This window comes from Spermophilus citellus (genome assembly GCF_964194105.1).
Source record: "Spermophilus citellus genome assembly, chromosome: 6".
Taxonomy (NCBI): Eukaryota; Metazoa; Chordata; class Mammalia; order Rodentia; family Sciuridae; genus Spermophilus; species Spermophilus citellus.
Window position 1 is genome coordinate 43,440,904 of NC_138187.1, and position 12,122 is coordinate 43,453,025.

The window sequence follows — 12,122 nt, forward strand, 5'->3', positions numbered from 1 at the left end:
GTGTACTGATCATTACCTGAAACTATCATCCAGTTTGGGTGAAAAAATATTGGCTGAGATTTCTGGAGATTCGTAATTTTTGGAAGCTTGGCAACCCCTTTCCATGAAAGTGTTTCTCGCCAGTCAGTGCTTAGGGCTACATCAAGAGGAAACAAAATATAGAGATAGAACGTGAAACCACTTTACTGTGTCATGTTTCAAGTAGCTAGCACAAACCGTGTTGGATTTAGTGTTCCAAATACATCTATCAATATAGGAGAAAACAGAGTGATACCTAAAATTTCAAACTGTTACTGGAAATGAACGCTTCAACATAGAAGAACGAAATTTGGGGAACCAAGTCGCCTCCGTTTACTGATCATTACCTGAAAGTATCATCCAGTTTGGGTGAAAAAATATTGGCTGAGATTTCTGGAGGTTCGTAATTTTTGGAAGCTTGGCAACCCCTTTCCATGAAAGTGTTTCTCGCCAGTCACTGCTTAGGGCTACATCAAGAGGAAACAAAACATAGAGATAGAACGTGAAACTACTTTACTGTGTCAAGTTTCAAGAAGGTAGCACAAACCGTGTTGGATTTAGAGTTCCAAATACATCTATCAATATAGGAGAAAACAGAGTGAAACCTAAAAATTCCAACTGTTACTGGAAATGAACGCTTCAACATAGAAGAACGAAATTTGGGAAACCAAGTCACCTTAGTGTACTGATCATTACCTGAAAGTATCATCCAGTTTGGGTGAAAAAATATTTGCTGAGATTTCTGGAGATTCGTAATTTTTGGAAGCTTGGCATCCCCTTTCAAGAATGTGTTTCTTGCCTGTCACTGCGTAGGGCTACATCAATAGGAAACAAAACATAGTGATAGAATGTGAAACTTCTTTACTGTGTCAAGTTTCAAGAAGCTAGCACAAACCGTGTTGGATTTAGAGTTCCAAATACATCTATCAATATAGGAGAAAACAGAGTGAAACCCAAAAATTCATACTGTTACTGGAAATGAACGCTTCAACATAGAAGAACGAAATTTGGGGAACCAAGTCGCCTTCGTGTACTGATCATTACCTGAAAGTATCATCCAGTTTGGGTGAAAAAATATTCGCTGAGATTTCTGGAGATTCGTAATTTTTGGAAGCTTGGCAACCCCTTTACATGAAAGTGTTTCAGCCAGTCATTGCTAAGGGTACATCAAGAGGAAACAAACCATAGAGATAGAATGTGAAACTACTTTACTGTGTCAAGTTTCAAGAAGCTAGCACAAACCGTGTTGGATTTAGAGTTCCAAATACATCTATCAATATAGGAGAAAACAGAGTGAAACCTAAAAATTCAAACTGTTACTGGAAAGGAACGCTTCAACGTAGAAGAAAGAAATTTGGGAAACCAAGTCGCCTTAGTGTACTGATCATTACCTGAAAGTATCATCCAGCTTGGGTGAAAAAATATTTGCTGAGATTTCTGGAGATTCGTAATTTTTGGAAGCTTGCCAACCCCTTTCCATGAAAGTGTTTCTCGCCAGTCACTGCTTAGGGCTACATCAAGAGGAAACAAAACATAGAGATAGAACGTGAAACTACTTTACTGTGTCAAGTTTCAAGAAGCTAGCACAAACCGTGTTGGATTTAGAGTTCCAAATACATCTATCAATATAGGAGAAAACAGAGTGAAACCTAAAAATTCAAACTGTTACTGGAAATGAACGCTTCAACGTAGAAGAACGAAATTTGGGAAACCAAGTCGCCTTAGTGTACTCATCATTACCTGAAAGTATCATCCAGTTTGGGTGAAAAAATATTGGCTGAGATTTCTGGAGATTCGTAATTTTTGGAAGCTTGGCATCCCCTTTACATGAAAGTGTTTCTCGCCAGTCAGTGCTTAGGGCTACATCAAGAGGAATCAAACCATAGAGATAGAACGTGAAACTACTTTACTGTGTCAAGTTTTAAGAAGCTAGCACAAACAGTGTTGGATTTAGAGTTCCAAATACATCTATCAATATAGGAGAAAACAGAGTGATACCTAAAAATTCAAACTGTTACTGGAAATGAACGCTTCAACATAGAAGAACGAAATTTGGGGAACCAAGTCGCCTTAGTGTACTGATCATTACCTGAAAGTATCATCCAGTTTGGGTGAAAAAATATTGGCTGAGATTTCTGGAGATTCGTAATTTTTGGAAGCTTGGCAACCCCTTTCCATGAAAGTGTTTCTCGCCAGTCAGTGCTTAGGGCTACATCAAGAGGAAACAAAACATAGAGATAGAACGTGAAACTACTTTACTGTGTCAAGTTTCAAGAAGGTAGCACAAACCGTGTTGGATTTAGAGTTCCAAATACATATATCAATATAGGAGAAAACAGAGTGATACCTAAAAATTCAATCTGTTACTGGAAATGAATGCTTCAACATAGAAGAACGAAATTTGGGGAACCAAGTCGCATTAGTGTACTCATGATTACCTGAAAGTATCATCCAGTTTGGGTGAAAAAATATTGGCTGAGATTTCTGGAGATTCGTAATTTTTGGAAGCTTGGCAACCCCTTTCCATGCAAGTGCTTCTCGCCAGTCACTGCTTAGGGCTACATCAAGAGGAAACAAAACATAGAGATAGAACGTGAAACTACTTTACTGTGTCAAGTTTCAAGAAGCTAGCACAAACCTTGTTGGATTTAGAGTTCCAAATACATCTATCAATATAGGAGAAAACAGAGTGAAACCTAAAAATTCAAACTGTTACTGGAAATGAACGCTTCAACGTAGAAGAACGAAATTTGGGGAACCAAGTCGCCTTCGTGTACTGATCATTACCTGAAAGTATCATCCAGTTTGGTTGAAAAAATATTTGCTGAGATTTCTGGAGATTCGTAATTTTTGGAAGCTTGGCAACCCCTTTCCAAGAAAGTGTTTCTCGCCAGTCACTGCTTAGGGCTACATCAAGAGGAAACAAACCATAGAGATAGAACGTGAAACTACTTTACTGTGTCAAGTTTCAAGAAGCTAGCACAAACCGTGTTGGATTTAGAGTTCCAAATACATCTATCAATATAGGAGAAAACAGAGTGAAACCTAAAAATTCAAACTGTTACTGGAAATGAACGCTTCAACATAGAAGAACGAAATTTGGGGAACCAAGTCACCTTCATGTACTGATCATTACCTGAAAGTATCATCCAGTTTGGGTGAAAAAATATTTGCTGAGATTTCTGGAGATTCGTAATTTTTGGAAGCTTGGCAACCCATTTACATGCAAGTGTTTCTCGCCAGTCAGTGCTTAGGGCTACATCAAGAGGAAATAATCCATAGAGAGAGAACATGAAACTACTTTACTGTGTCAAGTTTCAAGAAGCTAGCACAAACCGTGTTGGATTTAGAGTTCCAAATACATGTATCAATATAGGAGAAAACAGAGTGATACCTAAAAATTCAAACTGTTACTGGAAATGAACGCTTCAACGTAGAAGAACGAAATTTGGGAAACCAATTCGCCTTAGTGTACTGATCATTACCTGAAAGTATCATCCAGTTTGGGTGAAAAAATATTTGCTGAGATTTCTGGAGATTCGTAATTTTTGGAAGCTTGGCAACCCCTATGCATGAAAGTGTTTCTCGCCAGTCAGTGCTTAGGGCTACATCAAGAGGAAACAAACCATAGAGATAGAACGTGAAACTACTTTACTGTGTCAAGTTTCAAGAAGCTAGCACAAACCGTGTTGGATTTAGAGTTCCAAATACATCTATCAATATAGGAGAAAACAGAGTGAAACCTAAAAATTCAAACTGTTACTGGAAATGAACGCTTCAACATAGAAGAACGAAATTTGGGGAACCAAGTCGCCTTAGTGTACTCATCATTACCTGAAAGTATCATCCAGTTTGGGTGAAAAAATATTGGCTGAGATTTCTGGAGATTCGTAATTTTTGGAAGCTTGGCAACCCCTTTCCATGAAAGTGTTTCTCGCCAGTCAGTGCTTAGGGCTACATCAAGAGGAAACAAACCATAGAGATAGAACGTGAAACTACTTTACTGTGTCAAGATTCAAGAAGCTAGCACAAACCGTGTTGGATTTAGAGTTCCAAATACATGTATCAATGTAGGAGAAAACAGAGTGATACCTAAAAATTCAAACTGTTACTGGAAATGAACGCTTCAACATAGAAGAACGAAATTTGGGGAACCAAGTCGCCTTCGTGTACTGATCATTACCTGAAAGTATCATCCAGTTTGGGTGAAAAAATATTGGCTGAGATATCTGGAGATTCGTAATTTTTGGAAGCTTGGCAACCCCTTTCCATGAAAGTGTTTCTCGCCAGTCAGTGCTTAGGGCTACATCAAGAGGAAACAAACCATAGAGATAGAACGTGAAACTACTTTACTGTGTCAAGTTTCAAGAAGCTAGCACAAACCGTGTTGGATTTAGAGTTCCAAATACATCTATCAATATAGGAGAAAACAGAGTGAAACCTCAAAATTCAAACTGTTACTAGAAATGAACGCTTCAACATTGAAGAACGAAATTTGGGGAAGCAAGTCGCCTTCGTGTACTGATCATTACCTGAAAGTATCATCCAGTTTGGGTGAAAAAATATTTGCTGAGATTTCTGGAGATTCGTAATTTTTGGAAGCTTGGCAACCCCTTTGCATGAAAGTGTTTCTCGCCAGTCAGTGCTTAGGGCTACATCAAGAGGAAACAAACCATAGAGATCGTAATTTTTGGAAGCTTGGCAACCCCTTTCCATGAAAGTGCTTCTCGCCAGTCACTGCTTAGGGCTACATCAAGAGGAAACAAAACATTGAGATAGAACGTGAAACTACTTTACTGTGTCATGTTTCAAGAAGCTAGCACAAACCGTGTTGGATTTAGAGTTCCAAATACATGTATCAATATAGGAGAAAACAGAGTGATACCTAAAAATTCAAACTGTTACTGGAAATGAACGCTTCAACATAGAAGAACGAAATTTGGGGAACCAAGTCGCCTTAGTGTACTGATCATTACCTGAAAGTATCATCCAGTTTGGGTGAAAAAAATATTTGCTGAGATTTCTGGAGATTCGTAATTTTTGGAAGCTTGGCAACCCCTTTCCATGAAAGTGCTTCTCGCCAGTCACTGCTTAGGGCTACATCAAGAGGAAACAAAACATAGAGATAGAATGTGAAACTACTTTACTCTGTCAAGTTTCAAGAAGCTAGCACAAACTGTGTAGGATTTAGAGTTCCAAATACATCTATCAATATAGGAGAAAACAGAGTGATACCTAAAAATTCAAACTGTTACTGGAAATGAACGCTTCAACATAGAAGAACGAAATTGGGGAACCAAGTCGCCTTAGTGTACTGATCATTAACTGAAAGTATCATCCAGTTTGGGTGAAAAAATATTTGCTGAGATTTCTGGAGATTCGTAATTTTTGGAAGCTTGGCAACCCCTTTCCATGAAAGTGTTTCTCGCCAGTCAGTGCTTAGGGCTACATCAAGAGGAAACAAAACATAGAGATAGAACGTGAAACTACTTTACTGTGTCAAGTTTCAAGAAGGTAGCACAAACCGTGTTGGATTTAGAGTTCCAAATACATCTATCAATATAGGAGAAAACAGAGTGATACCTAAAAATTCAATCTGTTACTGGAAATGAATGCTTCAACATAGAAGAACGAAATTTGGGGAACCAAGTCGCATTAGTGTACTCATGATTACCTGAAAGTATCATCCAGTTTGGGTGAAAAAATATTGGCTGAGATTTCTGGAGATTCGTAATTTTTGGAAGCTTGGCAACCCCTTTCCATGCAAGTGCTTCTCGCCAGTCACTGCTTAGGGCTACATCAAGAGGAAACAAAACATAGAGATAGAACGTGAAACTACTTTACTGTGTCAAGTTTCAAGAAGCTAGCACAAACCTTGTTGGATTTAGAGTTCCAAATACATCTATCAATATAGGAGAAAACAGAGTGAAACCTAAAAATTCAAACTGTTACTGGAAATGAACGCTTCAACGTAGAAGAACGAAATTTGGGGAACCAAGTCGCCTTCGTGTACTGATCATTACCTGAAAGTATCATCCAGTTTGGTTGAAAAAATATTTGCTGAGATTTCTGGAGATTCGTAATTTTTGGAAGCTTGGCAACCCCTTTCCATGAAAGTGTTTCTCGCCAGTCAGTGCTTAGGGCTACATCAAGAGGAAACAAAACATAGAGATAGAACGTGAAACTACTTTACTGTGTCAAGTTTCAAGAAGGTAGCACAAACCGTGTTGGATTTAGAGTTCCAAATACATCTATCAATATAGGAGAAAACAGAGTGATACCTAAAAATTCAATCTGTTACTGGAAATGAATGCTTCAACATAGAAGAACGAAATTTGGGGAACCAAGTCGCATTAGTGTACTCATGATTACCTGAAAGTATCATCCAGTTTGGGTGAAAAAATATTGGCTGAGATTTCTGGAGATTCGTAATTTTTGGAAGCTTGGCAACCCCTTTCCATGCAAGTGCTTCTCGCCAGTCACTGCTTAGGGCTACATCAAGAGGAAACAAAACATAGAGATAGAACGTGAAACTACTTTACTGTGTCAAGTTTCAAGAAGCTAGCCCAAACCGTGTTGGATTTAGAGTTCCAAATACATCTATCAATATAGGAGAAAACAGAGTGAAACCTAAAAATTCAAACTGTTACTGGAAATGAACGCTTAAACATAGAAGAACGAAATTTGGGGAACCAAGTCGCCTTAGTGTACTGATCATTACCTGAAAGTATCATCCAGCTTGGTTGAAAAAATATTTGCTGAGATTTCTGGAGATTCGTAATTTTTGGAAGCTTGGCAACCCCTTTCCAAGAAAGTGTTTCTCGCCAGTCACTGCTTAGGGCTACATCAAGAGGAAACAAACCATAGAGATAGAACGTGAAACTACTTTACTGTGTCAAGTTTCAAGAAGCTAGCACAAACCGTGTTGGATTTAGAGTTCCAAATACATCTATCAATATAGGGGAAAACAGAGTGAAACCTAAAAATTCAAACTGTTACTGGAAATGAACGCTTCAACGTAGAAGAACGAAATTTGGGGAACCAAGTCGCCGTAGTGTACTCATCATTTCCTGAAAGTATCATCCAGTTTGGGTGAAAAAATATTTGCTGAGATTTCTGTAGATTCGTAATTTTTGGAAACTTGGCAACCCCTTTCCAAGAAAGTGTTTCTCGCCAGTCACTGCTTATGGCTACATCAAGAGGAAACAAAACATAGAGATAGAACGTGAAACTACTTTACTGTGTCAAGTTTCAGGAAGCTAGCACAAACCGTGTTGGATTTAGAGTTCCAAATACATCTATCAATATAGGAGAAAACAGAGTGAAACCTAAAAATTCAAACTGTTACTGGAAATGAACGCTTCAACGTAGAAGAACGAAATTTGGGAAACCAAGTCACCTTAGTGTACTCATCATTACCTGAAAGTATCATCCAGTTTGGGTGAAAATATATTGGCTGAGATTTCTGGAGATTCGTAATTTTTGGAAGGTTGGCAACCCCTTTATATGAAAGTGTTTCTCGCCAGTCAGTCTTAGGGCTACATCAAGAGGAAACAAACCATAGAGATATAACGTGAAACTACTTTACTGTGTCAAGTTTCAAGAAGCTAGGACAAACCGTGTTGGATTTAGAGTTCCAAATACATCTATCAATATAGGAGAAAACAGAGTGAAACCTAAAAATTCAAACTCTTACTGGAAATGAATGCTTCAACGTAGAAGAACGAAAATTGGGAAACCAAGTCGCCTTAGTGTACTGATCATTACCTGAAAGTATCATCCAGGTTGGGTGAAAAAATATTTGCTGAGATTTCTGGAGATTCGTAATTTTTGGAAGCTTGGCAACCCCTTTGCATGAAAGTGTTTCTCGCCAGTCAGTCTTAGGGCTACATCAAGAGGAAACAAACCATAGAGATAGAAAATGAAACTACTTTACTGTGTCAAGTTTCAAGAAGCTAGCACAAACCGTGTTGGATTTAGAGTTCCAAATACATGTATCAATATAGGAGAAAACAGGGTGATACCTAAAAATTCAAACTGTTACTGGAATTGAACGCTTCAACATAGAAGAACGAAATTTGGAGAACCAAGTCGCCTCCGTTTACTGATCATTACCTGAAAGTATCATCCAGTTTGGGTGAAAAAATATTGGCTGAGATATCTGGAGATTCGTAATTTTTGGAAGCTTGGCAACCCCTTTGCATGAAAGTGTTTCTCGCCAGTCAGTGCTTAGGGCTACATCAAGAGGAAAAAAAAACATAGAGATAGAACGTGAATCTACTTTACTGTGTCAAGTCTCAAGAAGCTAGCACAAACCGTGTTGGATTTAGAGTTCCAAATACATCTATCAATATAGGAGAAAACAGAGTGAAACCTAAAAATTCCAACTGTTACTGGAAATGAACGCTTCAACATAGAAGAACGAAATTTGGGAAACCAAGTCACCTTAGTGTACTGATCATTACCTGAAAGTATCATACAGTTTGGGTGAAAAAATATTTGCTGAGATTTCTGGAGATTCGTAATTTTTGGAAGCTTGGCAACCCCTTTCAAGAAAGTGTTTCTTGCCTGTCACTGCTTAGGGCTACATCAAGAGGAAACAAAACATAGAGATAGAACGTGAAACTACTTTACTGTGTCAAGTTTCAAGAAGCTAGCACAAACCGTGTTGGATTTAGAGTTCCAAATACATCTATCAATAAAGGAGAAAACAGAGTGAAACCTAAAAATTCAAACTGTTACTGGAAATGAACGCTTCAACATAGAAGAATGAAATTTGGGGAACCACGTCGCCTTCGTTTACTGATCATTACCTGAAAGTATCATCCAGTATGGGTGAAAAAATATTGGCTGAGATTTCTGGAGATTCGTAATTTTTGGAAGCTTGGCAACCCCTCTCCAAGAAAGTGTTTCTCGCCAGTCACTGCTTAGGGCTACATGAAGAGGAAACAAACCATAGAGATAGAACGTGAAACTACTTTACTGTGTCAAGTTTCAAGAAGCTAGCACAAACCGTGTTGGATTTAGAGTTCCAAATACATCTATCAATATAGGGGAAAACAGAGTGAAACCTAAAAATTCAAACTGTTACTGGAAATGAACGCTTCAACATAGAAGAACGAAATTTGGGGAACCAAGTCGCCGTAGTGTACTCATCATTTCCTGAAAGTATCATCCAATTTGGGTGAAAAAATATTTGCTGAGATTTCTGTAGATTCGTAATTTTTGGAAACTTGGCAACCCCTTTCCAAGAAAGTGTTTCTCGCCAGTCACTGCTTATGGCTACATCAAGAGGAAACAAAACATAGAGATAGAACGTGAAACTACTTTACTGTGTCAAGTTTCAGGAAGCTAGCACAAACCGTGTTGGATTTAGAGTTCCAAATACATCTATCAATATAGGAGAAAACAGAGTGAAACCTAAAAATTCAAACTGTTACTGGAAATGAACGCTTCAACGTAGAGGAACGAAATTTGGGAAACCAAGTCGCCTTAGTGTACTCATCATTACCTGAAAGTATCATCCAGTTTGGGTGAAAATATATTGGCTGAGATTTCTGGAGATTCGTAATTTTTGGAAGGTTGGCAACCCCTTTACATGAAAGTGTTTCTCGCCAGTCAGTCTTAGGGCTACATCAAGAGGAAACAAAACATAGAGATAGAACGTGAAACTACTTTACTGTGTCAAGTTTCAAGAAGCTAGCACAAACCGTGTTGGATTTAGAGTTCCAAATACATCTATCAATAAAGGAGAAAACAGAGTGAAACCTAAAAATTCAAATTGTTACTGGAAATGAACGCTTCAACATAGAAGAATGAAATTTGGGGAACCTCGTCGCCTTCGTTTACTAATCATTACCTGAAAGTATCATCCAGTATGGGTGAAAAAATATTTGCTGAGATTTCTGGAGATTCGTAATTTTTGGAAGCTTGGCAACCCCTTTGCATGAAAGTGTTTCTCGCCAGTCAGTGCTTAGGGCTACATCAAGAGGAAACAAAACATAGAGATAGAACGTGAAACTACTTTACTGTGTCAAGTTTCAAGAAGCTACCACAAACCGTTTTGGATTTAGAGTTCCAAATACATCTATCAATATAGGAGAAAACAGAGTGAAAACTAAAAATTCAAACTGTTACTGGAAATGAACGCTTCAACGTAGAAGAACGATATTTGGGGAACCAAGTCGCCTTAGTGTACTCATCATTACCTGAAAGTATCATCCAGTTTGGGTGAAAAAATATTGGCTGAGATTTCTGGAGATTCGTAATTTTTGAAAGGTTGGCAACCCCTTTCCATGAAAGTGTTTCTCGCCAGACACTGCTTAGGGCTATATCAAGAGGAAACAAAACATAGATATAGAACGTGAAACTACTTTACTGTGTCAAGTTCCAAGAAGCTAGCACAAACCGTGTTGGATTTAGAGTTCCATATACATCTATCAATATAGGAGAAAACAGAGTGAAACCTAAAAATTCAAACTGTTACTGGAAATGAATGCTTAAACATAGAAGAACGAAATTTGGGGAACCAAGTCGCCTTAGTGTACTGATCATTACCTGAAAGTATCATCCAGCTTGGGTGAAAAAATATTTGCTGAGATTTCTGGAGATTCGTAATTTTTGGAAGCTTGGCAACCCCTTTCCAAGAAAGTGTTTCTCGCCAGTCACTGCTTAGGGCTACATCAAGAGGAAACAAACCATAGAGATAGAACGTGAAACTACTTTACTGTGTCAAGTTTCAAGAAGCTAGCACAAACCGTGTTGGATTTAGAGTTCCAAATACATCTATCAATATAGGGGAAAACAGAGTGAAACCTAAAAATTCAAACTGTTACTGGAAATGAACGCTTCAACGTAGAAGAACGAAATTTGGGGAACCAAGTCGCCGTAGTGTACTCATCATTTCCTGAAAGTATCATCCAGTTTGGGTGAAAAAATATTTGCTGAGATTTCTGTAGATTCGTAATTTTTGGAAGCTTGGCAACCCCTTTCCAAGAAAGTGTTTCTCGCCAGTCACTGCTTAGGGCTACATCAAGAGGAAACAAACCATAGAGATAGAACGTGAAACTACTTTACAGTGTCAAGTTTCAAGAAGCTAGCACAAACCGTATTGGATATAGAGTTCCAAATACATCTATCAATATAGGAGAAAACAGAGTGAAACCCAAAAATTCATACTGATACTGGAAATGAACGCTTCAACATAGAAGAACAAAATTTGGGGAACCAAGTCGCCTTCGTGTACTGATCATTACCTGAAAGTGTCATCCAGTTTGGGTGAAAAAATATTTGCTGAGATTTCTGGAGATTCGTAATTTTTGGAAGCTTGGCAAACCCTTTACATGAAAGTGTTTCTCGCCAGTCAGTGCTAAGGTTAAATCAAAAGGAAACAAACCATAGAAATAGAACGTGAAACTACTTTACTGTGTCAAGTTTCAAGAAGCTAGCACAAACCGTGTTCGATTTAGAGTTCCAAATACATCTATCAATATAGGAGAAAACAGAGTGAAACCTAAAAATTCAAACTGTTACTTGAAATGAACGCTTCAACGTAGAAGAACGAAATTTGGGAAACCACGTCGCCTTAGTGTACTGATCATTACCTGAAAGTATCATCCAGCTTGGGTGAAAAAATATTGGCTGAGATTTCTGGAGATTCGTAATTTTTGGAAGCTTGGCAACCCCTTTCCATGAAAGTGTTTCTCGCCAGTCAGTGCTTAGGGCTACATCAAAAGGAAACAATCTATAGAGAGAGAACGTGAAACTACTTTACTGTGTCAAGTTTCAAGAAGCTAGCACAAACTGTGTTGGATTTAGAGTTCCAAATACATGTATCAATATAGGAGAAAACAGAGTGATACCTAAAAATTCAAACTGTTACTGGAATTGAACGCTTCAACATAGAAGAACGAAATTTGGGGAACTAAGTCGCCTTAGTGTACTGATCATTACCTGAAAGTATCATCCAGTTTGGGTGAAAAAATATTGGCTGAGATTTCTGGAGATTCGTAATTTTTGAAAGCTTGGCAACCCCTTTGCATGAAAGTGTTTCTCGCCAGTCAGTGCTTAGGGCTACATCAAGAGGAAACAAACCATAGAGAGAG